Source organism: Podarcis erhardii (genome assembly GCF_964252035.2).
Source record: "Podarcis erhardii genome assembly, chromosome: 3".
Taxonomy (NCBI): Eukaryota; Metazoa; Chordata; class Lepidosauria; order Squamata; family Lacertidae; genus Podarcis; species Podarcis erhardii.
In genome coordinates, this window is record NC_138507.1 from 10,768,971 (window position 1) to 10,792,652 (window position 23,682).

Sequence of the window (23,682 nt, forward strand, 5' to 3'; positions counted from 1 at the left end):
TTAATGCACAGAAGTATATAACCACAACTGATTCCATGTTTCCATGATAAGCCACTCAATGGTCAAGCCATAGTTAACAGGCAAAGGTAAAGGGACCCCTGATCATTAGGTCCAGTTGTGGCCAACTCTGGGGTTGCGGGACTCATTTCGCTTTATTGGCCGAGGGAGCCGGCGTACAGCTTCCGGGTCATGTGGCCAGCATGACTAAGCTGCTTCTGGCGAACCAGAGCAGCGCATGAAACGCATTTACCTTCCCGCTGGAGCGGTGCCTTTTTATCTACTTGCACTTTGACGTGCTTTCGAACTGCTAGGTTGGCAGGAGCAGGGACCAAGCAACCGGAGCTCATCCCGTCGCAGGGATTCGAACCGCCGACCTTCTGATCAGCAAGTCCTAGGCTCTGTGGTTTAACCCACAGCACCACCCGCTTCCCTTTATAGTTAACAGACATTAGTACAATTAGAGATATGCACAAAACAGTTCTTCCCCATATATACATATGCTGAATACAAGGTAATGTAACAAAAGTCTTCCCTACCTCCCTGCTGAAGCCCCCCAGTACCACCAGAAAAGACTCTCCACACTGGTGGCATTTTGGAAGCGGGGGGACTTACTAAACATCATGGGCCAAGGTGTATGGGCTGGAGCAGTAAGGGGGAATCTCCTAAAATCTTTTGCTCTGCTAGCACAGGATTATTCTGCCCAATTTGAGGCAATCCCCTTTCTCTCACTGCAGCAGCACACAACATATTCCACAATGTTAGTAACTCCCTGCCCCTCCGAGAGACTTTTCAGGATGCCATGCGCTGTTGGGGACTGGGGAGAGAAAATTCCTTATGTGTGCTTGTCTTCTGCTTACACGATGTTGTATATTCCCAACGACAACCGTTTTGCAAAAGGCAAAATATCCAAAGATGGTTTAAACAACTCTTACCATTCTCCCTTGCTGCCCTTCTATGCACAATGCTTCCTCTCTAAACTTGTACACTCCGTTCCTCCTAATGCCTCCTCAAAATCCAGCTTGGTATGGCCCTTGGCTTATTATTTTAATATCCATTCCCAGCTATAGCCAAGCTTTAAGTAGGCAAAGCAGCATTTGCACACATCCTTCTTCCACTGCCTCTCCCTCTCCCTCTGTAGTTTTACCACTGTCTATAGACTATAAATTCATTAGGGTCAGGGAAATCTATGTTGTTTATGTCACTCTGTAAGATACCATGCTTGCTGACAGTGAAATATAAATAATAATGACACACCAATATGATTTTTTCCATCCCTGGCTATTGCACATTGCAGCCTAAAACGTTAATAGGGTTACAGTGTGGGGGAACATTACTAGTTGCATAGAGAATATCATATTTTGCAAGGGAACTAAAGCACATGAACTTCAGTTCTCTCTCTGATGATCTTCCGGATGAGAGTTTATTTTGGAATTGGTGGTGCCCATGCATGCAAGACTTTAGCATCGTCCGCCCAACACTGTTAACCTTATTATTTAATCTGGATTTCTCTTAGCTCTTTATACATCCACAGTCAGGTGTGGAAGCTTAGCAGCATATTTTGGGGGGCTGGGTGGTTTATCGTGTTTCAGTGATTGGCCACCACCGCCACACCCCTGCATTCATTTGCTCCTCACCTGAGCACAGCCCAGCCATTCTGTTTCCAGCAGCCAACCAATATAAGTTGGCAGTGCATGCTTGTTAAAATTTGCTTTTGCTTGTAATTAATCATTTGAGTGTAACTTTTATGGTTGTTGTGTTTGGTAAACAGCTTAGAAGTTTTATTTACAGTTAAGAGGTATAAATTTATTGTTAAATACAATTAAAAAATGCAGAAGGCATGTCTGAATTTCAACAATCTAGATCAGAGGAGCAGTTCTCTCAAGATCTTCACACAGTGCATATGCTTGATTGGTTGCTTAATTAATTAATTTCCCCACCCTTCCTGCCCAGGGCAGCAAACACATCAATACTAAAAAAAGTTACTATCAAAATTTCTAAAAACAGTTAAATTTTGATTACCTCAGAGACTTTAATACTTTGTAATATTTTCAATGGACTTTCAGGATTTGGTTGCTGTCGTGTGTTTTTCTGTGTGTGTGTGTGTGTGTGTGTGTGTGTGTGTGTGTTGTGAACTAACCCCAAGGGTCATCACAGGAGCATTGACACAACCTCATGGTGGTCAGAATCTATAGCAAATGCTTTTTTGCTCTCTACAAAGAGTTAGACAAGCAGGGCACAGCTATCCAACTCCACTCTGCTAATCTTCCCCACAAAAATGCTGTGGTACAAGCCAAGGACGCAACTGTGCATCCTTGTTACTTCTGCGCAACTGATGGCAAGACTGCCACCTCTGGAAATTCTCAACCCACAGAGCTACTATTTATCTATCTATAAATAATAGGGATTTATTCCCACTCCAAAAGGAAGGTACTCACTGTGGCTAACAAATCAAGCATTGAAAGATGAATAGCTTTGTGCTGCTATACTACTTTGCACCTATTCCGTATGGCAAAGTTTGTATAAAAACAACACATGCCACATGAGAGTATGGCATTGTTAGGGTCCAAACCGTCTAAACGCCTCAACAGGAGACAAACTCTGCATCTTCTCGGATCAAAAGCCCAATGTTCTTTCGCTATTGCATGAGCCCCAAAAGATATAAAATATTTTTAAAGGAGGGAAAAAGCTAACGGCAAGCATAGATTGTTTCGCAAGAAATTAGGAAGAATTGCCATAAATAGGTCCCAGTACTAGGCATGGCACGTGGCTTTGAGAAATTAAAACATTTTCCATTCAGCTCGAAAATAATTCTAGCTAAGCAGTAATAAGAATCAGAGTCCAAGTATTGCATCATTAATCAAAAGTGACTTTGTACTAGGCATCTAAGGAATAAGTTTAATTAGAAGTACTGTATGTGCGGAATACTTAGGTATTAGCATAGAGTTGCTCCCATTCTAATGGCCAATGGGTAAAAGGTCTATTTGCAAAACACACATTAAATCTTTCATTTTTATTCAAAGCATACAGTTGTATACAGATACAAACAAATCCACTGAAGTCTTTGAAACCCCCAATTACTGTTTAATAGCAAGCATGCTTAGTCTGAAATAATCATATACTTGGCAATTTCAAAAATGAATTCAGTATCGGCTAATACATAAGAAACCAGCAGAGCATGCGAATGACGATGTAAATCAATGCAGGAATACTCAAGTCTGAATGTAGTTGTTTGTGGATACATTACTAAATTCTGCATCAGCTTAGTGTCTAATAAATCATTCATGGAAACGGAATATATATTTATGTGTTGTTATTTGGCAATTCAAAACCTGTGCCTTTTTAAAAAGACTGCTGATTCAATTACTCCAGAACTATTACCTTTAGTTATTAAATGATGTTGACAACTGTCACTTTAGCAAAGCTCTCGCTGACCTTAAGGAAACCTGACGGAGGAGCGATGGGAGGAGGGGACGGAAAAGAAAGCCTTTCACTAAAGGAACGAAAACTGCCAATTCCTCCATTTATGTTTTACAAAGGAAGTGTCTACCGATTCAACAATTAAAGAGTTTATGAAGGCCTGCATCAGGTTTTTTTCCCCCTAAAGCACTAAATTGCAAAACATCAACTGCATTACCCCAATAAGTACCATACTACATCATTGCTGTAATAAATGATAAAGTGCTCCATGCAGAGTGTTCTATTTGGAGCAATGATTCATTGTGCTCAGGAAAAAAAAAATTGCTGACACTTTCTCGAAGACATTTCCCGTAAAAGGTTGAAGTCCTTAAGCAGCAAAAAACAAAAAAGAACAAAAACACCAGCGTCCATCATCTTTAAACCCTATTGATTTCTGGAGAAGATTTAAAAGGCTGTTTACTTATTTCCCATCATTTTTGTCAGCGCTGTAACAGTTCTCTTCCCACTGAATAAACCTCTCATGATCCTCCTGGTGATTAAGGTCAGACAAAATGTCAAACTCCTAATGCTAAGTGCTTTCACATTAAAAATTAATATCAAATCACCAAGTAAAATCCAAACAAGATCTCCAACATGTAAACAGTACACAATATGGATAATACTGACCATTAGAAGGGGGGAGAAAGAAAGCAGGATAATGCATACAATAGAAGCACACTTGGCAACGAGAACTTAACCTTTCGCTCTTGCATCCTTGCAACCCGAGTTATTGGGGTATGGTTGACACAGGCCTTTTAAAAAGTGTTTCTGGAATTAAAGTTTGAAGCCCTCTCCCATATTCATACCAAATCTGTTTACCGGTTTGTCTGGACCAAGGCAGTTTGTTCTCATTTTATTCCGAGAGTTTTGAGCCATCAAAAAATCAGCATGCGGTTCTCAAGCATTATTCTCGGAGACACTGCATTTATCAGAGGCTGTAAATGGATGCACTTTTCCTGTGCTTCTTAAGAGAAGCAGAACATACCGTTTCTCCATAAAAGCAAAGATGGCATCCCCTACTTATGTTTATTCGCCTCACATACATACATACACATGTATTATCTAGATGTAAAAGAACGGATATATTCTCAAGGGCTGCATATTTATGTCAAATGCACAGTAACACACGAAAACAAATTTGCCCATATTTCACCTGTTCCTCTGTATTTTTTATATGCCAATCCTTGGCGAACCCAAATTTTGCAGCCCAAACAAAACTATAGGTGCAATCCATGCGCACTAGAGGCATGGCAAATAATTTTGATGTTTTCACCCTATCTTCTGCTTACCCAGGCTCATAGGCACAGGGAGCATAATAGGATGTTATTTATATATTTTATTTAAAATACCCACACCTTGGCTTTCAATTTTAGCCAAACCACCACAAGGTGGCTTCCAGACAGAGCAAATTATAATAATAAAAATATTAATTCTGAATGCAAAAAAAACAATTAAAAGGGCATAAGGAACAATAACCACTATCGTAAAACTGCATAGCAGAAAATCGATAGCAGAAATAAAGATTTCATCATTTTATTCTGCTGTATATGTAAAGGTAAAGGTACCCCTGACTGTTAGGTCCATTTGCAGACGACTCTGGGGTTGCGGTGCCCATCTCGCTTTACTGGCCAAGGGAGCCAGCGTTTGTCCACAGACAGCTTCCGGGTCATGTGGCCAGCATGACTAAGCCGCTTCTGGCGAACCAGAGCAGCGCACGGAAATGCCGTTTACCTTCCCGCTGGAGTGGTGCCTATTTATCTACTTGCACTTTGACGTGCTTTCGAATTGGTAGGTGGACAGGAGCAGGGACCGAGCAACAGGAGCTCATCCCGTCGCGGGCATTCAAACCGCCGACTTTCTGATCGGAAAGGTTTAGACCACAGCGCCAACCGTGTAGGCCTAGTCAAAACGAATTCCTCCAATGGAGAGGGCAAAGAGAAGGGATAAGGAGTTTGTTGGGGGGAGATAACTATGCCCTCCCCAAAAAAGAAAAAAAAGGGAGGGAAGAATAGTACATGCCTTTATAATACTGAGAAACAAAAAGTAATGGTAAGACTTACGAGTTGCAGTATTGCAATCACTATCAAATGCCCTCACTTTACTAGATAGGTCAGTTGAAGACCTTTTGTGAGACTCGCCTAGTGAGTCCAAGCCCTGCACAAGGACTTTTGCTTGTGCAATGGGTCATTCCTCCCACGCCTTCCCTTGTGCTCCTCCTCAAATTGGCTCAATGTCTCTGTGTGTCAGGGAACCCCCAGAACAATGCACAGGAAGAGGAAAGGGGGGATCATTCAATCTGGCAAGCTGCAATGCTGACAAGATGTTCAGCATAGCGCGCCACTAAATTCTACACTTAGACCAGCTTTCTGACGTTTATTAGAAGGAGACACCCAGGAGCAACCTCCCTCAAATTCATGGTAATTCAAAGACAGAGAATGAAGACATGAGAACCAGAATTGCTAGACAGCGTTATTTCAACAGTCGATCAATAACAGCAGCCTGTAGCAAGGTGTGGCTCCATAACCACCTGGTTGCAAAGGATGCAATAGTAGGTAGGGAATTCAGCTCTGGAATTTTTCAACTTAAAGCAAGTTTTCAAGATTCAAAAAGGAACAAGATATTCAGTGGTCTTGCACGGTTCTTTGGATGACTATCAGAAGCAGAATACAAAATAAAATGCTTCATTAATTACATTGTAGGATCTAGCTTTTTCTTGTGAAATTGGTGCTTTTTAAAAAACCACTTCCGTCTAAAAGCTTGAGCTATGCTCTCACAACGGCAGCATGTTTGTCTTTGTCCTCCCTTGGCAAACGTCATAATGCTGCATATAAGCAGTAAGAAACGGCCTAAGTTCTGAAGCAGACAAGTGTTGTTGTTTTTAATTGTTGTACAACCATTAACTGTACAAGCTTTGTAGTGTACGTTGTATATATGCTCTTTACCTTCTTTACTTTTGCAGCAATTGCTGCAAAATGCAAAATGACTTTCCGAGTGCGACCCACCCCTTAAAAATGCACACAGGAAATCAAGATCTCTTTCTTCTAAAACGCTCCCTAATTGAATAAAAGTTAGCGCAACCTTAAATACAGCTACAGCTTTAACACCATTTAGTCTAGACATCTTTGATGGAGTATTAGTGTTATAATGTCAAGCAGCTGGCCATTAGTGGGTATTATGAAGCTATTTAATACACGTGCAGAACCAAAGTAACATGATAATGGGTGTATTATTCATTAGTAACTGGAGACCTTCAGCCAATGCTCTCAATGGTTCGTCAAACTCCTCCCCACCTTTCAAGCCCCAGAAGAAGCTATGCTGTCAAGGCTATTGCCAAGAGCTCTGTCCAAGCAGCTAGAACGTTTGTACACATTGTCATAGCATTATAGATGCAGGATGGACGCTGCAAAGGGGTTGGAGTGCTTCTAAGAAACAGGCAATTTTTAGTCCGCTATACTGATAATTCCTACAAGCAAATCTTGACTGCACCATTATTACAGCTATGTAAATATGAAAGTATCTGCTTGGTACAATCTATTGTCTTACACAGGAGATAGATAGATAGAAAGAAAGAAAGAAAGAAAGATAGATAGATAGATAGATAGATAGATAGATCACATTGATTTGGCATTTGCAAAACACATAGTCACCTTTCTTGGTCACTGCCATTTAAAATGTAGCCTGCATGCCGGCATAATCCATAGCGGAGGAAGGGGACTGCAAGGTGCCCTCCAGCAGGTGGGTCCAACACTGCCTGAAAAGACAGCTCAGAGTATACTGTGAGGCATGGGTGGCGCACAGCCTGCAGGGCACTCCAGCCGCCACCTCCCTCCCAGCTACCCTCCAACGGGCCAAGCCCTGCCAGAAAAAGCAGCGCTGGGCACACTGCAGATGTTCCGGCCTGCAGGGCATTCCAGCTGCTGCATCCCTCCTGGCCATGAGTAGGCCAAGCACTACCACAAAAAGCATGGTGGGTTGCGCTGCCAGGAGGGCACCTGGAAGGGGCACCCAGGAGGGGCACCACTGGCATGCGATAGCCTGCAGGTTTCCCTCTTGAGTCCTGGGTGTCCTGCCAGTGGCGCACCCCATGTTTTTTCCGACAGCACTGGGCTGGCACATGTCAGTTGCTTCCCACCCGGGAGGGATGCATTCAAACCTATGGTGCAGGGGGGGGGGTGAGCAGGTATACTCCCCTGCCCCCACGGCGCTGGCAGGGGTTGCTACACTGGTGTGCATAATACATTTTTAACCTGCTGTTCAGGAGTTTGGAAGCAATGGGAAAGACTCAGAAGAGACAGCAGGTGTAGGGCTGCCATATTTTGAAGAGCAAAAAAGAGGACACATTTGCCGACTTCAGCTTTAACCATGGATCGCTATGAGAACTCTACCCAAAAAAAAGAGGACATATGGCAACCATCAGGTTCAACCATGTCCCTCAACTACCTGACCCTTTAGGTCACAAGTGGGGAACTGAATCGAGCCACATTGCTTCCCCCATCCCTTCCATCCCACGTGTGACAGGTGCGCAAAGCCACCCACCTGCCAGTGACTTTGTATCACATTTATGTCATGTAACCTCCACCACAAGGGACCCGGGTGGCGCTGTGGGTTAAACCACAGAGCCTAGGACTTGCCGATCAGAAGGTTGGCGGTTTGAATCCCCGCGACGGGGTGAGCTCCCGTTGCTCTGTCCCAGCTCCTGCCAACCTAGCAGTTTGAAGGCACATCAGAGTGCGAGTAGATAAATAGGTACCCCTCCAGCGGGAAGGTAAATGGCTTTTCCGTGCGCTGCTCTGGTTCGCCAGAAGTGGCTTAGTCATGCTAGCCACATGACCCGGAAACTGTACGCCGGCTCCCTCGGCCAATAAAGCAAGATAAGCGCCGCAACCCCAGAGTCGGTCACGACTGGACTTAATGGTCAGGGGTCCCTTTACCTTTACCTTTAACCTCCACCACAACCAGCAGAGTTCTTCAAAAGCTGATTTCTGGGCACCTGGCAATCAGCTGCCAGTTGGGGCTTCAGGATCCCCTTTTAAAATGCTTTCTCACCCAGTGCTTTGCATAGGGACTGTAGGCACCACTATTCAATTGGCCTTTTGTCCAAGCCAGGCATGGCCAAACTTGGCCCTCCAGATGTTTTGGGACTACAATTCCTATCACCCCTGACCACTGGTCCTGTTAGGTAAGGTTGATGGGAGTTGTGGTCCCAAAACATCTGGAGGGCCAAGTTTGGCCATGCCTGGCTAAGCCAAGCTTTTATATTGCATATGATGTTAGATGTACGACAGGTAGGTATGGCTTGGCAAGGCAAGATGAGGAAGTCTGGAGGGCCTAATCTGCTATGCAGGCCAGGTGTTCCCCATCCCTGTCCTAGGGAGAGCTTAAGATTGCAATCCTATGAACACTTGCCTGACTGTGAGCCCTGCTAATGCAGTGAAACATTCTGTAAAGATTATAATGCCAGAAAACAAACAGAGACCTACTGGTTTTTCTCAACCTTTTCATTTACTTTCCCAGATGTTTGCTCAGCAATAAAACTCTCTCAGTCTGGGTTACAATGACTGGACTCATTTGCCACAAACTTACTGGCACCCTGGAAATGTCCAAATAAAGACAAGACATGAAGTACTGCTTTAACGTCTGCAACCTTCCCATTTGTCCCAGGCAATGCTCTCCATTTCCATGATTAAACTGGACCTGGAGTCCCTTTCAAGACACTATCTAGTTGGCAGTGTCTTGTATACAAAAATGGGTGCGAACTGATATCCTTAAGAAGGAACTCTATAATAAATATTTTTCAAGTAATAGAAGAATCAGAACACATTACATGAAAATAGCAAACCGCAAAATTATTGAAGCTGATGTAGTTCGTCATTACTTGGCTTGAGTGCCATTACTATGCACGGTTTAAATGCATTGAAGTCCCACAAAATCAGGGCATTTCAGATAGTCAAAAATAGCAATGACTTCATGTTATTTAACCTTCTCTCCAGTCCTCAAGCTCGCTATCAAGCGCCAGTCCTCATCTCTGTATCTGACAGAATCCATCATGGAAATTACAGAGATACCAGTACCATCTCTTTTAAAAACAAAATGTCCCACCTTTGTAACTAGATCAGATCTGTTCACCCCTAGGGCCCTAAGCCAAATTTAGCTGTGCAAACCATGTTTTATATATTCCTATTGAGCCCTAGTAACATCAACATTATGAGTTTGACCAAACTGTGGAGGCAGTGGAAGACAGGAGAGCCTGGCGTGCTCTGATCCAAGGGGTCACGAAGAATCGGACATGACAAAATGACTCAACAACAACAAAACCTTAACAAAGATCATTCACTTTTGAATTAAGAATCACAGAAAAGACAATCAAACTAGACACAATACACCACTTGCTTCCTATCAAGGTACACTGTAAGGGAAAAGGTAGAACAAGCCATTCAATTGTGTGTGAAAAGTAGGATTAAACAAAGGAAATCCAACTTACATTGTGGAAAACTGAAAATCTTGTAGCAAATTCATATTCAACAGATTTTCAGGGAAATTCATACTACAGGGTTTTCAATACCCTGTTACACAATTCTGAAAAAAAGAAAAGAGCAAAGCTTAATTTTCCAGAAGTAGAATTTCCCTCTAAAAAAACTCAAAATCATTTGGGAAATGGTTACTAATTACCAGTGCTTTTTTCTGGGGGGACGCAGGGATACGCATACCCCTAAACATTTTGTGAATCTAAGTTTGGACTCATTGAGGGGCAGCATTTCAATCTGAGTAGGAAAATGAGAGTACCTCTAAACATTTTTTTTAGAAAAAAGGACTGCTAATTACCCAATAATATCCAAACGCCTGACCCTCCTAGACACACTGGGGGGGAAAACACCCACAACAAGGAAAACACTGGAGGCGGTAGGAAGTCCTTATCAGTCTGGACCAAGAACTGTCCCATGAGAGGACTACGATGGGAGTCAAGTGTGGAAGCTACCTCACTTGTGTGATCACAGTCAGAAGAATTCTAAGACACTGAGTATTCACTCCATCAGTGACAGACCAAAATGGATCAGTTGATACCCCACTGTGCTGACAGTACAAAAGTACTTTACCATCAAAGTTTCTGCTAAGGTTAAACAACAGCTATTTAAGAGAGTAGTTGTGAACTCATCACTCAATAACTCCTCATTTTTATTTGAGAGAGCCATTCATCTCTCCTGTTTCTAATATGAGTTCTTCTGAGGGAACGTGGACCTATTGATTTGTATTAGAAACTTCTTATAGCCCACGTGGACCATCAGGAAAATGAGAGTTTATTCATCTAAATAAAACAAACAGAAGACTTCATGTGTTCTTCCTGATTCTCCAGCTCTTTTGACAAGAGCTGCTACACACAGCCAAAAGCGGATACTTTTAGCAAGTGATGGTTGTGGGAAGATGGGATAATTTCTCTCCCCTTAGTGATTTCTTTATGACAGGCAAAACTACATAAAACAACCCATTTATAAAGGTTAATAATAATAATAATAATAATAATAATAATAATTCTAGATGAGAACAGTTTTGTACACTGGCTGTTGTTGTTGATATATTCTTTCTACCACGCCCATCTAACTGGGTTGCCCCACCCACTCTGGGTGGCTTCCAACATATACAAAAACATAATAAACCATTAAACATCAAAAACTTCCCTATTCAGGGCTGTAAAGGGAAGACACACTGAAGAAATGCCAAAAGAATACAGAGGAACACTATAGAAATACATCTCAAAGAAATCAAAAGCGGTCCCTATTCAGAAATACCATGTCAATGACATTAATAAAACAAGATTGTTTTTTTTAAAAAAGTGTTCATATCCTTCTTAGGGACAGAACTGTTTTAAGAACTCATCTTCAGAGAGTAGGAAAATTATTAGTACTACAAAATATATTGATCATTTTTACTTTCCTCTGTGAGTATGTTAATATCTTGCTCTTCCTCTGCGATATTTTCCATAATTTAAAATGTGTTCCTTGGTATGAAGGAGATCATTAAGGGTATTGCAAAACCGTTAAGCTGTGTGCTTTATACATTATAATTAGTTTGGCAGATCAAATACAAATCACTTTTACAGACTAACTACAACAACACTGAAGTACCAGTTAAATATTGAAAATAATTAAAGGAATCATGTTTAGTGTGGCATGATTAGCTAATTCACTTTACAAGCATTTATTAAAATGAATTCACATGTTATTATTCCATAGGTAGTTACACAATAGTGTTTATACAGGAAAAAATATAATGAACCAAACTCTTTGTATCCAGCCCTTCACAATTAAAATGAAGACTCCCCAAGTAATATCAATCTAGGATAGACTAATTAAGTTTGGTTTGATAACCATTCATTTCTTCTATTGCCTCTGAGCAAATTGTTTATTAGAGAAAGTTATTTTACACAAATCAAATCAAATTGGGTAAGCCATTATATTTGAGAGAAACCTTAGCCATCAGTCAATTAATCCATCATTTTCTCCAGACACTTTTGCTTAACAAGCAGATCACATTATCAACAATTTAGATATCAGATGATTAAATTATAACAGAAAATCTATTGACAGTTTTTCTAATACTTTTATTATGAGTAAATACACTTTTTCTCCATCTTATGGGCAAAATAAGCATCTAAAATACAGTGGCAATAAAATAAAAAATCAGACAAGAAAACGCAATGTTTTTCAAAATCTATTCAACAATCTGTGGATTATGCAATATCAAACCATGGCAGAATGAGAATGCTACACCATGGGTACCTTAGTTTGTGGAGCTGTTGCTGCTCAACCTCCACCTGTAAGAGGTAATAGGCAGGGTTGAGAATGAGCAACTGAGTTTTGCTCATAAGATCCAGCCTATGTGACAAGACCCAGGGAGGTCTTCTAAGGAACAACTAGGATAATCTCTGCCTTCTGTTCCTATGTGCCCTAGGAATCAGTTAAAAATAAATAAAAAATTCAATATTTTATTATGAAGCTACAATAACAATCCCATAAGGAATATGAAATAAAGGAAGAAAAAACAACAACCCCAAAACCAACCAGGGTTCACAGCCATTACCTCAAAAAATAAAGTTCAAACCACCGATGAAATATAGCTTTATTTGGTATTCATAATATTTGTTTTGTATTTTCTGCATCAGGTCAGCTCTTGTAACATCTAATTCAATGTGTAGTCTCTTGAGGATGTACTTTATTTTATGAGGGAATGGCAAGAATCAGTTTTATTGTTAAGGGAGACATATACTGGTCAGTCCTTGGTTGAGATATGTACTCTGCTGGCCTAGGGACCAGCAAAGTGAAGAATTTCATTGGCAGCCAGTTCTTTCAGAGCATGAACAGACCTTTAGTCTCTCAGCTTGTTGCAGTCCTACACTGAAGTAGCATCCTAAATGGCATTCTGTTTATGCCGCAGAACAGAATATTTTCTGCTCATTTACAATAATATACAATAATACAATCACAACACAATACTGACACAACACAAAGCCAAAGTTTGTTTGAACCATGGTTCGTTGAGTATGCCAGGACATTTAAACTGAAGTTCATCACCACAACCTCTGGGGAGGAAAGGTGGCGGACTAAGTTATTGGCTACCGATGCTCCCGTCTGCAGAGATAATTACGTGGTGGTCAGATATAATCAAGGCATAAATCTTGGTTACCAAACTCCCTTTTGAGATAAGGGAGGTTGGGAAACCCCAAAGGCTTGGAAGAATATAACATCACACTGGAGAAAAGGAAGTTTTCAGAATGAACATCTCGAGTGTGGAACTTTCCACTTGGCCCATGCACTGCACAATTACCCATTTAGGGCACAAGTTTGACAAAACTCCTTCTTTTAACTATTTGTTAGACTGGAAGCAAATAAGAACTGGACTTTCTATCTGCCAGTTAATTAGTATCCAGAAAGGAAGTGGGCTGCTGGGTGATGATAAAGCACCAACAGGCTAGTTAACAAGCTTGAGAACGAACCAAAAAGCTTAAATTAACTACTGAAGACTTTGAAAGATTACAACTGATAAAGTACCTCTGAACCTGCTATAAATCTTCAGCTTACATTGCCTATAAATCTCCATCTTGGGCATGTTGTGTCTGCTGTGAAAAGCGAAACTGTATTTGATTCCTGTGGGGAAGGAATGTGTAGGCAGACACAACTTCCTGGAAGTGGAGACTCGCAAGGGGTGGGTGGGTGACTAAACAGAATAAGGCAAAAATAATGTTGCATACCCCACAGAGTGTGGCTTTTTTTTTTTTTAACAACGGCTACTAAATGAACAGTTGTCAGAATTAAGAGTCAAAATACGTGGAATTGTAAGAGATGAGAGATCTCTTATGCACTGGACTTGTGGGAGAAGATTTGGATCAATTTCTGCCTGTACATGAGACAGCAGGAAATAATGAACTGGAGGGGATGGCCTTGCAGCTGTCTGGAGGACTGGAACAGACAAAGGAAGCAGCTACGATACCAGGGGAGATAAATGGATTTACGATCAGAAACACTAGGAGGGATGTAGAGATGGAACTGAGGAAAGGTTCAAGTGAACAAATTGAAGTGAACACAGTACAAAAAGCCTCAAACCTTTTGGTGGTTGGTGTGGGAGAAGACTGGAAGAAATGGATGAAAAATGATTAACAGGAAATGAGAGCAGAAAACATGGAACTGAGTTTGATTTAATGAAGATATAACAAGCAAATAAGTTGGGACTATTATACTATTAAGATTTGTGGAACCCTTGGGGAGAAATTTATCATCTTGGCTTGGAGATGCATTATTTTGGACACTTAATGAAAACAATAATTGAAGAGCTACTTTCGATTTTTGAGTGGAAAAAGGTGAATCTGAGGTGCCTGGAGGTGAAGATTGAGAAAAAGCTGGACATTAATAAAGCTAGAAGTAAACTGGGAGTGTATTTTTTGTTTTTGTTAATTTATTTATTCTCTTATCTTGTCTTTCTGTGGTCTTTAATCTTTACTTGCTCTTTGTTCATATATATAGAGGGGGGGGGAGAGAGAGAGAGAATGAGAATGCTTTGCTTTTTGAAGTTTTCAATCTTGGATTAATGAAGATACACAAAGGAAGGTGATGGATGGAAGATGAAGGGCCTGCATGAGGTGATATGGCATTACCATATCACCAGTTTTCTTACCACTGACTGGCTGAAGTGGGACAGAGAGCAAACACTGTCCTCCTCAAAGATCATGACATGCAGAGAATATACCTTCTAAAACTATCCCTCTTTGTTTACTCTTTCCTCCCAAACTGTGACAGCTCTTTTGATGAAGACAAGTTTCTTTCAGTAGTAAAACTGTCCTGGTGAACAAGCATATGAACAGGCATTATAGTAACTTAGGTTCTTAGGATGTACATGTATGGGTACATTTGCAGAAATTGAATTTAGTGGCCATCAAGAGTCATTTTTTACCTCTCTTCCGCAACCTCCTCTGCGATACTGCATCAAACAGAGTACTGTATTTTTCCATGTATAACATGATGTTTTTCCCTGGGAAAATTATAGGCAAAAATACGGGATCTTCTTATACACAGATAGGGGGGCGGGCATCGTGGTTGTTGCAATCGGTGCTAGCTAGGCCGACAGGTGGGAGATCTCCCCCACATTCAAAAGCTCAACAACTCAAGAAATTGTGATTTCTTAATATTGGGTTCAAAAAAATAGGGGTTGTCTTATACATGGCGGCGTGTTATACACGGAAAAGTACAGTAAATAATAAGGATGGGCTGAGGGGAAGAGGTAGCTGAACCAGCAAAAGCCCCATGACCAATGTGTTGGAACAAAATCCCACATGAGAATTTGCCCTTTCCCATGTCCTTCAGCTAGGTAATTCATTTGTCACATGTGTCCCGCCAAGAATAACAAGACAGAAATGGAATGTTGTCAAGAGAGAGAGACAGAGAGAGCACAGAATAAACTTATGTTAAAAGAACAGGAATCTCAGATCACTATACATTCATGAAAATTCTGAGTGGTCACAGTAGCCATCTTACCTATTCAATATTGTAAGACCAAAATGACCACTGCATGCAGTTAAAACGGGAAAAGCTGGCTTTCTACCTTGCTTGACATAAGCCCTGTGTACTTGCTCTTCTTCTGGGTTGCTATAGTTGAGATGGGAAATCTGCAACCCTCCAGATGTTGTTGGCTGTCCACCTCCTTTCAGCCTCAGTCAGCATAGCCAATGGTTAAGGACAATAGGAGTTGCAGTCCTACTTATGGAGGGTTGCAAGTTCCACAGCCTTGCTATAAAATTTGTGCCAAGCATACAAACAAGTCAACAGTATAGTCCAGGTTCATAATAGCAGCTCCTAGCATCAAACCAAACTTCACTTCCTGCCAATACCCATCATAAAAAAACTTCCTGACTTTCAGAGTTGTCCCCACCCCCCCAAAAAAGTAAGCACATGCATGCACAGATTTGCTACAGAGTCACACTACCACCATGATCCAGGAGTTCCAAAGCATGCTTGATATTCAAGGCCTCCTGGGTCTTCTGTATATCATCTATAAGCAACATAATTGTGTATGTGTGATGTGCAGAGCCTTTCCCTTCACTGCAAGGCCAGGCATTTGGATTGTGCCTCATATCCATAGTGCAACAAGGCTCAATCTTGATTGCGGTTTCCAGGGGCTGTTCAGACTCAAGTAGATTAATGCCGTCAATAACATAAAACTATTAAGTCTTCTGAATTATTCCTTAACTCCCGAGCCAAATTTTTATTAGCCTAGCAAAAGAACATTTATTTATTGCATCTCTATCACAATTTGTGCACTAAACGTTCTAACAGTACCTTAAAGGACACCATTTTAGGCACTAGAAAGGTCCCAAGAACATTTAGAAAGATATAAAAGACCACATTTACACGACCTGCTCAGAAAAGGCCAAATAAATGAGCAACTCAGTAGACAAGCGCAACTGGATATTATATTTTTCAGATAATATAAAAACCCAAATGCACAAAGAGTCTGATAGTCCTCTCGGATAGAGAGCAATGCATCATTAAAAGGGAGTTCACTCGGCCAATAAGGCTTTCCCTTTAAATATACTCCTTGACCTTTCCCCACCATATTACCAGACAGAGTGTGACTCAACACAAGAGTACAGTGGTGCCCTGCAAGACGAATGCCTCGCAAGATGAAAAACTCGCTAGACGAAAGAGTTTTCCGTTTTTTGAGTCGTTCCGCAAGACGAAACTTCTTGCGAGTTCTTGCAAGTTTGTTTCCTTTTTCTTAAAGCCACTAAGCCGCTAATAGCCGCTAAGCCGCTAATAGCCGCTAAGCCGTTAATAGCCGCTAAGCCGCTAATAGCCGTGCTCCGCAAGATGAAAAAACCGCAAGACGAAGAGACTCGCGGAACGGATTAATTTCGTCTTGCGAGGCACCACTGTACTAGCACAGACTAGGAGAAATGTCTCAGAAACCATACATGGCTTGCGAACCATAACATAGGACATCCCCGCTCCAATTTTATTGCAGCTCAGTAGAAACTGTACTCTTTACTTATTTTTTATTTCTGTTATTACATTTATAGTTCACCTTTCCTCCAAGGATCTCAAGGTGGCATAAAATGATTTGCCTCCTCCTTGTTGTTATACTTACAACAACCCTGTGAGACAGGCTAGGCTGAGAGACTATGACAGACCCAAGAGAGCTTCATGACTCAGCGGGAATTTGAACCCTGGTATCCCAGTTCCTAGTCCAACACTCTAACCACTACACCAGAACTGAGTTGGACATAAGCACACAAAGAAAAACTCTCTCGCACACAAACACACACACATAAAATGTGAAACAAATTTTACCCCAGGACAATAAACTCTTGCATATGCTTGCAATTCTACCTGCCCTGTAGATTTTTTTTTTTAAATCGTTTGAAATTTAAATGCATTTATGTTTGTTTTAAATGTATCCGTGCATTTTAATGTATTCATGCAGATTTTTGTTTATTTTCTTTTTTGCTTGTAAGCTGCTTTGAGCTGCTTTTGGCAAGACAAAGTGACTAATAATAATAATAATAATAATAATAATAATAATAATAATAATAATAATATAATAATAATAATAATAATAATAATAATAATAATAATAATAATAGCATATGCCCCTTTTCTGTTTGCCTGGGTGGGGACTCTGACTCACATCAGCACCATAAGGCATGTCCCAATGAACTGGGAGATGGGAGTCCCTCAATGTTTGGAGGGCCCGAAAGTTGCTTCTGGCATACAATGTGTCACTATTGATTGTGACTCTTAAGAGTATAAGTCCCCGTCTCTCAAAACAATGCACATAACTCAATAGAACAGTGGGATTTAGTAAAAATAATTGGTACAGTTCTGCAACAAAAAATATGCTATTTAAATACCACCCTAGAGCTTGTCAGTTTATGTACGAGTTGCACGTTATGTGATCTAAAGGCTTTAAAAGGTTCCAGTGCAGCACCTATTCAAGTGTAAAAGCCGTATGACTCCTGAAATTTGCTAAACAGTATGATGAAAACAAATGTTTGACCTTTAATACACTGACAAGTATAAAAAATACTCTCTGGCTCTTTTCAACTGGCAAGTTTATTTTCTGCATAGATTTTGTCCTATTATGCTATAACAATCCTTCATTACCCTAGTATGATAACACATAGTCTATGGTCTACCTACAGTTGTCTGGTGCCTATTTAGTTTTATCGCAAGCAAGCAATTTGAGAATATGGTAATAAACCCTCAATCACTATAATGAGGTATGATGGGTTGTAATTTCTCTGTGCTAATGGGTTACAAACAGTATTACAATGATGACGGGAATATCATTGATTCATTATGACTGCAATAATATCAAAATGACTTAATATAGATCACTATTAACTCATGCACATACTGCTAACAGCCTTGCCGTGGTTCTATATACATACATATAATACATAAAATTAATATTTGTCTTTATATAAAATTCACACAGCACAAAACATTGTGTTGAATTCCCTAAATCAATATTTAAAGTTGGAATTATGGCATTGAACTCGTTCTTTGGAAAGAAGACCATTGATTTTAATCTGCTTGAAGCAATCAATTACTCCCTGTCCTCTTTATTCCAAACTGTAATGAAAACTAAACTGTGCTGTCTTGAAAACTAAATGTGAAGATGATCATAAACAGAATTTAAACTCCATGGATTATTCATATCTACCCATTTAGATTTGCCATTTCCATTATGAGTACATTTGCCATGAGCATTTAATGGACATCTAAAAGGGAATTCATTAAAGCAGGAGCTGTTGGCAGCACTTATGGCCTTCAGACTGCTTTATGTTTGCCTTTAATAGCTCGCTATTATAAAAGTGATATATTGTGTTCATCCCATTAGTAGTTTGCAGAAAGGTCTGTAAGACACAACAGAATGAGAATAAAAACTAAAATCAATGTATTCGTTTTTAAAAGCGGTATACAACTATTGCAAATATATACATTATTTTGGGTTAACTATATTGATGCAAATAAGCAGGTAGCCATCATTAAGCCATTCGTGAATGCAATAACACCACCCACCCAAATTATAACCGTGAGACAGGATACAGAAAGTCATGATCAGTTAAGAAGGGTTTTAAAAAAATGTTTATATATTATATATAAACACTCATTACAGGTTTCCCACTGCAGTAATTAAATGGACTCCAGTAAGGGCCATTATAAAGAAATATTATGTTAAAATTGATTAGCAAGGCCTTTTCTCGCTCATTGGTCAGTCATAATTCTTAACAAAAAAACAAAACATCTCTTTTTGTAGAAAAGAAGCCTTATAGTTGTCATATGAAAGCTATTTACCAGAGCTATGAGAATTTGTAATAACATATTGGTCAAAATAAATATTCATTATTAAATTTGTATCCTGCCCATCGTCCCAAAAGAGCCCAAATTACTGAGTATGGCTGATTTAAGTAAGAACCACCTGAGTGCATTACCCAAACCTTTATATGCAGATAGTACAGGGCAGCAACTATCCCTGGACTAATGCACACTAAATCATGTAGCTTTTGTAAGTAGACAGATAGACAGATACACAGATTAGGGCAGCTATCCTTTCATCAATTAACTTGTTAGACTAGTGAACAAAAGTGGTTTGACGTTTCCCCCAAAGAGGCAGTGGCTAAAACAAAATACAACTGTGCATCTTAAATAGAGACAGTTATCTTGCCAGGGGTACAAGGAAAGCTTACAACATGACTAGTAAAGACTTGCATGCAGGATTCAACTTCAAAGCTTAAGGAAAACATGTCTGCTTGAATGCTTCTCCTTCACACAGAACCAAACCTTTTGCAGGCATTGCCTACACACCTACAAAAATATCTGCAACCATGGGGACTAGGAAGATGAAAGCTGGGATTCTAAGATTTGAGTTTTCAGATGGTCAAGTGCTCTGCAAAATCCTACACTGTATACATATCAAACTGCTAGCCCTAACTACATATTATAGTAACCAAAGCAGACATAAAACAAACGGCATTCTTACAACTGTTATCGGAATTCTAAAGTCATACACACACACACACACACACATACACAAACACACACACACACACACACACACAGAGAGAGAGAGAGTGGTACCTCTGGATGCGAACGGGATCCGTTCCAGAGCCCCGTTCACATCCAGAAGGCGTGACATCATTTTGACCATCTGTGCATGCGCGCGCGGCGAAACCCGGAAGTAACGCGCTCCGTTATGTGCCGCATGATACAGGAACGGCTTGTTGATTTCTGCCCCCCCACAATGCATTTATTCTAAATTGCTGAACATCACACAATAAATCCAAACTTTACATTCAATGTATTTGTAAGATGAATAAGGACATAAATTATTAATTCACGCACACACAAATGTTGGGCAGTTCTGGCCGCCAGTTAAGCTCACCTATAAAGAGATGTACAAAATGTATTCATTGTTAAACTTTCCAAATTAGGTCAATCCATTTCTAATGCCAGTCTTCTTACTAGCTTACCTTGCGTCATGCATGAAAGACAGGCTTGACCCATTTGCCGCATGGAGCAAAAGAGGAACCAAAATCTTCAAGTATGGAGGGCAAACTGGTTTGCTACAAGTCTTCACAGATAGATAGATGGACAGTCTTCTGTGCAATAAAACAAAAACAGATATGGAAAGAGAGCATAGTCGTAGTAGATGCATTCCCATTTTGATTAATGTAAATATACAGATTAGGGCTGCAAGCTTTAAAATCAGAATATCAGCTTTACTTCATTTATCAGAGAGGGAAATTTTTAACTGACGGTGCTGAAAATTAAGAGCATATTTATTTCTGAAGTTATTTTGGTCGCTGTGTGTTACTATTAACAGCCTTTCTTCCAATGAGTGGCAGTTTTTGTTTATTATAACTCACATCTCTGTCAATATCTCTCAGAGGCACCACAGGGAGGTTCTTTTATCATATGAAAATTAAATGTATCCAATTAATTGTATAAAAGGTCTGTGTCCAATTCAATGGATAAAGGCCTATGATCAATTAAAAATTATTTAATCAGCCAACAGCCCTAATATATGTATGTGTGTGCATGCATTCTTCGATGGGACTCTTATCTCAACAGAGCTAGGAAATACCTCTGCCTGAACCTTGAAGAGCCACTGCCAATCAAAACAGACAATACTCTGCTAGACAGACCAACACTCTTCACTGGGAATTTGGTTGCAGTGCAAACTATGCTGTCGACAAAATTCTGGAAGTTCCTTATGTTAGAAGGAAAATCAACTTTTATTACTATTCTGGACGCGGGTGGCGCTGTGGGTTAAACCACAGAGCCTAGGACTTGCCGATCAGAAGGTCAGCGGTTCGAATCCCTGTGACGGGGTGAGCTCCCATTGCTCGGTCCCTGCTCCTGCCAACCTAGCAGTTCGAAAGCATGTCAAACTGCAAGTAGATAAATAGGTACCACTCCAGCGGTAAGGTAAACGGCATTTCCGTGTGCTGCTCTGGTTTGCCAGAAGCAGCTTAGTCATGCTGGCCACATGACCCGGAAGCTGTACGCCGGCTCCCTCGGCCAATAAAGCGAGATGAGCGCCGCAACCCCAGAGTCGGCCACGACTGAACCTAACGGTCAGGGGTCCCTTTACATTTATCCCAGACTGAAATTTCTCCACTGCTAAATCTTATATTATTTAAAGTCCAAAGTGTCACCAGAATTTGTATTTATTCAAAGACAATAGAGTAAGTAAGGCTGCATCCGCCAGATTTTCAGTATCTGGGCAGTCTTCTGTGGGACAACTTCTATAATGCAGACTCTTTGACACCAGCTCTAATACTGCCAAGGCTCATCGCCCTAGAAAGTGGAAAGGGCTCATACAACCTACAGTGCACACCCACCAGATGTTTCAAAGAAAATGCCAGCTGTGTATCATGTAACTAAAATTTCAGATCTAGAGGATAACTTCACATTATGGATATTCCTTTAGAGGTGTCAAGAGGAAACACAAACATTATTTATTATTTTGTATTGTATTATTTTACTGTTGTTAGCCGCTCTGAGCCTGGCTTTGGCTGGGGAGGGTGGGATATAAATAAAATTTATTATTATTATTATTATTATTCCATAGTTTATGCTAACACTCCAGGTTAATAAATAAAGGATTCCCCCTTTTTATATTCCTTTGATATCTGTATTCGTCAATAGTTGACTAATTGAACAATCTATGACCTGTATGTGTATGTGTATGTGTATGTGTATGTGTATGTGTATGTGTTACTGTTATGTTTGCTTTTATGCCATGTATTTTTGTGTTTCTATATTGTAAAACACCCTGTGATTCTCAGATGAACAGTATATAAATTTAATAAATAAATAGTTTCTTCCAAAAATTAAAATGGCCCAGTTTTCTCAGTATTTACCACACAGCAGAGGGAATTAAAAAATATATCTTCCATTGATTAACATACCAAATGTAACAGCCAGCAAGAAGTTATATTTATAGAATTAGAAGTGGTGAACTCAAATAAGGCATCTCTTGAATGAAAACTGACCATCAAAAATTATGTTAAGAATTCAAGACCTCACAAGTTACAAAAAAAGTGACTGTCTAAAAGAAAACCTTCTGATGGTAAGTTATGAGTGCCAATTTGATAGTTTCCCCAATGATAAAAAGATTTTCAGTGCAATCCTACTCAAAGTAAGTCCTGTTGCTTTCAATGGGGCTTACTCCCAGTTAAGTGGTATTAGGACTGCAGCCATAGTTATCTGACACAACAATTAAAACAAACAAACAAACTTCTGAACCAATCTGAAGGCACATATTTAGACTGTAGGCTCCTTGGTGGCAAGGCCCCTTCTTTTTTGCTTTTGAAAGGAATGTTCATTTATTACTAAGAGCATTATTAACAGAAGAATTTTGTTATGAATCATTTCTGCTGAAACTTTAAGATCTTTCAGTGAGTAGCACTGACCTTGCAACCAGCCTCTTGTTCTACAAGTTCCAGTTCCCCCTGGAACTGTGAGGTGCTGAAAAACAAGAAGTCTTTCTTGTATGCTATTACTGGAATACCTGGAAAAATCTGGAAACTGGATAAAAAACCCCACTGATGAAAAGCAGTTTTGAACATCTAGGCACAGGGTCTGGTGCACAGGCTGTCTCTTAGAACAGAAAAATCTAGGAGGTAATATTCAACATTTTCTAGAAGTACAGTTAGCCTCTGATATTTCCTGGCATACATGACAACTATAGATCTAAGAGAAAAACCAGCACCAAACCACTGTTAATAAATTAGTCTAGAACTCTCTTATTCTCATTCTAGTACTCTTCATTTAAATTCAACTCAAGTGGTCCAGCGGTTAAGACACTGAAGTTATAAAGACCAGGATGTCCCAATTCAAATCTTATATAAGCCATTAACTAGTTAGGCCCAGTAGATATGGCACATAAGTCAAAGTTTTAAGAGATCACAGACACCTGTGCTCCCTCCTCCTTTCCCCAAACTAAATCCCACATGTTCTGACCATTTGGTTTAACTTGCCTGCTTGGAACTCAGTGTGTCTGATTGCAACCATCTCCCTTTGGGCCACTGAATTATTTGAACAAAATATGGTGATGTAATAGGAGGAGTAAGACATCACAATAAGGCTTGATATGTACATTTATGATGCAACAATTCATGTTAAATTCAAACACCAGTTCAACCCTTTACACCCATTTTTTGAGGTGGCAGGA

General features: G+C 40.1%; 1 protein-coding gene across 4 annotated transcripts in view; it reads right to left on the minus strand.

Moving 5' to 3' along the window:
* Window positions 1-23,682, minus strand: part of RANBP17 (RAN binding protein 17) — a 189,429-nt gene that overhangs the window by 113,352 nt on the left and 52,395 nt on the right. The window lies entirely within an intron of this gene.